Source organism: Glycine max, chromosome 11, assembly GCF_000004515.6.
Source record: "Glycine max cultivar Williams 82 chromosome 11, Glycine_max_v4.0, whole genome shotgun sequence".
Taxonomy (NCBI): Eukaryota; Viridiplantae; Streptophyta; class Magnoliopsida; order Fabales; family Fabaceae; genus Glycine; species Glycine max.
This window is the reverse complement of record NC_038247.2, coordinates 18,976,995-18,983,038: the sequence shown is the minus strand read 5'-3', so window position 1 is coordinate 18,983,038 and position 6,044 is coordinate 18,976,995.

Below are 6,044 nucleotides of genomic sequence, written 5' to 3'. Positions count from 1 at the left end.
TTTTACCTTGCAACACATCACCTTAGAGCACCATTTGAAGAGATGGGTGATGTTTCGAAACGGGAAGGGTATGATGTTGTGGACTAGGATAAAGAGCCAAGTGGGGGTAATTCTTTCCTCATTCTCCATGCATTCAATGAGGTCAAGGAAACAAAGGCTCAAGGAATGAGTTGTTGGTTTTGTGGAGGAAATTATAAAAAACAGAGGAGAGAAGAGAGACAATACGTATGCGGAGGAAATAGAATTATTCTATTCTAATTCAAATTGTTCTCAGCAGCGATACAATAAATAGCAAAAGATAAACTAATTAGATAACAAGATATTAGCAAAATAGAATATTAAAACTAACTTGCTCCTTAAAGATAAGAGGAACCACTTATTGATTAGGCTAATCCATTAAAACTGACTTACTCCTAAAATATAGGAAATCAACTTATTTACTAAATCCTATTTTAAAAACTGAAAAATAAAATATTATGCAGTTACAAAAGTATATCTCCGACACTCCTCCTTGCTTTTGGAACTGCAAACTCCAATTCTTTGAGTTCAAGTTTGTTGATAGGTAGTGACTTTGTAAACATGTCAGCCAGTTGATCTTTAGACTTGCAGTAAATTAAGTTCACTTCTCCACTTTGTCGCATCTTTATCAAATAATAAACCTGGATGTTGAAATGTTTAATCTTCCCATGACACACGGGATTGTTTGCAATAGCAATGGCTACTTGATTGTCAACAAAAATTCCAATTTTGTTCTTTTTAGAAAACAGAATGTTTGACCTTGTTGAAGTGAGATACATTAGACATCCAATCAAGCTCCCATAATATCCTTCATCAATGTTATCAACACCTTCTTCCTTGTTAAACTTCTCCTTTTGATTCATTGTTATGCTAACAGACTTGCATTCTTCCATTTGAATCTTTTTCAAATTTTCTTTTGCATATTTCCTTTTTTCATGTTTAGCATTCTTTCAAGATGACAATGATCAAGTCTCTTGTGCCAGAGTTCCATGGGTGTGACTTGAGTGAAATAGGTTGTATGCTCCTCCTCTGCTGGATCAAATGAAAAGCTTTTACCTTTCATTTTAACCCTTAGAACTTCCCGGCCAAAATTGTCATAGATAAAGCAATGTTGATGTTCAAAGGACACTTTAAATCCCTTTTTAATCAATTGACCTACACTTAGCAAGTTTTGGTCAATGTTAGGTACATAAAGAATATCTGATATTAATTTGATACCTGAACACGTTGAAATTGCAACAGTTCCTTTTCCTTTTACTGGAATATAGCCACCATTCCCAATTCTGACCTTTGAGACATTAGTTGGCTTCAAATCCTTGAATAGAGTCTTATCATATGTCATGTGGTTCGTACAACCACTATCAATCAACCAACTTTCACTTGATTCACTACTCAAGAAGCATGTGGCCACAACCAGTTGGTCCTCTTCTTCTTGATTAGCAATCTGAGCTCCCTCATCATGGTGATTTTTGTTGGGGCAGATCACCGCTTCATGCCCTATCTGGTTGCACTTGTTACATTTTGCATCTGGTCTCCTCCAACATCTGAAAGGTGCATGACCTTTTTTGCCACAATGCTGACAAGGTGGATAATTTTTCTTTTTATCCTTACCTTTGTTTTGGTTGTTTGCACTATTTTCACTGCTTGCTGGTTTATTCTTCTTGAAAAAATCCTTTTTGCTTTCATCAACTTCATGATGTTTGGCGAGCAAAGCACCTTCGACAACACGATCTTGTCTCATCAACCTTCGTTGCTCTTGAGCTTGCAGGGCATGTAGCACTTCTGCCAATGTTATTTTTGGCAGATCCTTTGTGTTCTCCAATGAAGCTATAGATGCTTCATACCTCTCCGGCACCGTTACCAAAATTTTCTCTACGATTCTCGAATCAGCAAAATCACTTCCCAACAACTTTATCTTGTTGGCAATACCCAACAATTTGTTTGAGTATTCTTTGATTGTCTTTGACTCTTCCATCCTTTGAAACTCAAATTCCCTCCTTAAATTCAACACTTGCATGCTTCGTATTCTATCATCTCTAGCGTATTCCTCTTTCAGATAATCCCAAATTGCTTTGGGTGATTTAAGAGTCATGATTCTGATGAATATCATTTGTGAAACACCAGTGAACAAACATGACCTTGCCTTTGCCTTTTTCATCTTTCTTTCTTTGTGATTTTTAATTTGGGCCATGGTGGGATTTTCAGGCAGCGGATATATTTCATAATCCTCTTCCACAACATCCCACAAATCCAAAGATTCCATGTAGGATTGCATTTTCACTTCCCAAAGATCATAATTCTCTCCATCAAAGATTGGAAGAGTTATGTGGGAAAAACTTGCTTCACCTTCCATGGTACAAGTCCCGTAAGAATAAGGCTCTCAATACCAATTGTTGGTTTTGTAGAGGAAATTATAAAAAACAGAGGAGAGAAGAGAGACAATACGTATGCGGAGGAAATAGAATTATTCTATTCTAATTCAAATTGTTCTCAGCAGCGATACAATAAATAACAAAAGATAAACTAATTAGATAACAAGATATTAGCAAAACAGAATATTAAAACTAACTTGCTCCTTAAAGATAAGAGGAACTACTTATTGATTAGGCTAATCCATTAAAACTGACTTACTCCTCAAATATAGGAAATCAACTTATTTACTAAATCCTATTTTAAAAATTGAAAAATAAAATATTATGCAGTTACAAAAGTATATCTCCAACATGAGTTAATGGGACACACGAATAGAGGACAAAGTTTTGCCATGGTTTTCGCACACACATGGCTATTGAAAGGTCCTAATGCTCAAGGCGCTTCATGTTATCAATTTGGAGATCGTTGGGCAACATCTTGAACATGTCATCCTTTGTCATGTATTTGTGGTTGGTGGTGTTTTTTGGAACTCTTACACTTTTCTTCTTTCTCCCAACCCAGCTACTCTCCGTTGGAAATGTTTCATTCACTGTGTGACTCTAGTGTATATATATATATATATAAAGAGATGGAGAGAGTAAAAATAGGTGTTAGACAAATATCAAAATTGAAGAGTAAAGAAAGGTTTGAAGAGCACAAGGTCTTGTAAATTGTAAGAGACCTTGTAATAATCTCATACAAACAAGACCCACGTATTCATTTTTTTATGTTATTTAATACATATGGATCAAAAATATTATTAATATTTACATATATTATTTTCTCTCTCTATTTTCTTGTAGCATGTATACATATTTTTATGGACCAAACGATCTACTTTTCCCTACACAATATATTAAAATATTTATATTTTAGTAAAAAACCTAGTAACAAGTGAGATTAAAAATATTAATAAAAATAAAAATTAAATAAAAGATAAGATACTGATATATAAAAAATTATTAATATTTTTCAATACTTTTTTTTTCTTCCGAAATTGAAAGTATTTAATGAGATGATAAAAATCATTAATTCTATTAAAAAACCTTAAGATGTTGATTAGCGAAATTACTTATTATGATTATTATTATTATAAAGTAAAAAATATATGACCTATTAATTACATGTCTTATAAACCTATTTATCATTTAATAATTATTAATTTCAACTCATGAATATAGTAAGAAACTATTAAAAACATTATTAAATATTTTAAATTATTAAATTTTGAAAAAAAAATCATATTAGAAAAACAATATACATATACGACTAAGGATTTGCAATTGAAATGATTAAAATATACATATTATAGAATAGGAATTGAAACCTACATAGGATCAATCAGCAACGACGCGCGTCGTCATTATGATATCATCACTTTAAATTGCATAAATTTCAATTTTTAAATGAAGATTCCATTAATTTATTTATGAAAAGTGAGAGTAAATTTTTTGCGATATACATTCACCAAACAATGCATAATTACTTAAATGACTATATATATATATATATATCAACTCAGTACACATTATTCACATAACAAAAAGTAAATTAGTTCATACATATAATTAAATATGTGATTTACATCTTCAATTCAAAAAATAATTATAGAACCAGCTACTACAGAGGAGTTGATTAACAAAACACAACTCTCTCCCAAAATAATTTCAACGTCATCACGTCAGCTTGACGGCTCCACAAAAGAATCTCACTTCACGTACTTTACCGGTGTCTGTCTGCTCCCACGAATGAAGGTTCGTGATCATCATAGGTACCAACCACACGGTACAAAAATGGCAAGGACGAGTTTATTATAAAAGAAACTAATACAAAAACCAAATGACCATGATTAGTAAGAAAACATTAACAAATATCATAATCATACACAAACATCCATTAGTCCAACATACATTCAACAAGTAGTCATCATCCGTTCATAATTCCAATCAATCATGCTCAATATGATGCATGCACCTGACCTCAACTCTCAAATACAATGTGGTACCATTCGTCAGGAAATAGCCTAAGCATGTCCACGCGGCACTCTTACTTAGGAAAACTAGGCAGCAAGTGTCGAGGTCACCTTGTCGTGCACAGGCAACTCCTCCCATGGTGATCAGCCTGAGTCTCAAGGGTTCCAAACCGAGTGACATGCCCCTAAGTACAAGTATTCCCCCTCATGAAAAACTACAAGTACTTACTGACAAAGTTTATACTATTTTCATGTAATATGAAGTGTGAAACATGGGTAACATCAATGCATTGACCGTGGATAATTAAAGATTCTAAGCCATCACCCTTTAGAGATGCTTAAAACTCTTTAACCACTTTATTTCCCCCACTAGGGATATCCATCATGGTCACTGCACCTCCCATGTACATACACATCATACATCATCACAATGACATTTTCAACATCTCATCTCAATGTCATTCTCAACTTCAAAATCATCTCATCTCAATGTCATTCTCTACATCAACATCATCTCATCTCAATGATATTATCAACAACAACAACAACAACAACATCTCATATCAACATAATCATCAATAAAAGCATCATCTCATATCAATATTATCATAAACATCAACATCGTCTCATATTAATTATTATCAATATCATATTCAATAACAACATCATTCTCTATTAATGTTATCATAAACATCAACATTACCTCATATCAATTAATATCATCAGCAAATCACATTTTGTACATACATACATATATAGTTCATGCATGAGATTCACACTCCCCAGGTCTTCAAACAATACAAGTCTAATAAAAACAATAATATCATTTATCAATAACAGACGTATCGCATCCCATTAGTCAAAAACATTGTTTTTCTTGAAAACTAGCATACAACAGGGACAAACATATATTCTCATAGTTAGGTTCTCTGACCCCAACTAGGGTATCAAAAGCCGTAAATTATAATAAACTCCCCTCACCTATCGTGCGCTCTCCGTTAGTTCCTCTTTGCGTCGCTCAGAGACCTCTACCATCCACGTTCGTCAGTCCAAACACAAGGTTCTATATATCAAATCAAAGGAAATTTAGTATAGATTTCAAAAATAAGGTTAATAACAACATTTGGGGGTCAATTACCCCTGCCAAAACATAAAGGGCTAAGGGATGTTTCGGATTCTACTAAAAAGAGACATCGTTTTGAAATTCTGATCACGCCAATGTGACCGAGGTTCAGCGAAGGTCACAAAATAACATCAATTTTATAAAAAGATAACTTTTACAGCATCTCATTTTCAAGGATTTTTCAAAGGAAGTGTAAAAACACCATATTAAAGTACTCAAAACTAACTAAGAGAAAGGCTTAAAAGTCAAGATTACTTCAGAGAAGTTACGAAAGAAAGGATTGAGGATTGTTCTCCACCAAATCTTTGAGGTGGATTCTGAGGATTTCGCTCCGATTAAAATGTCTCTCTTGGTGTGGTGGGTCGGCGGCAAGGAAAGGTGGCTCGCGGTGGCCACTGGTGGTCGTGAGTGGTGGAGGAGAAGTCTCTAGGGTGGTTTGGAAGTAGTTTTGAGAGAGAAAGGTGTGAAATCATGTTTTTCACGTTGAAAAACGTATTTATAATCTGCAAATCTCGCTTA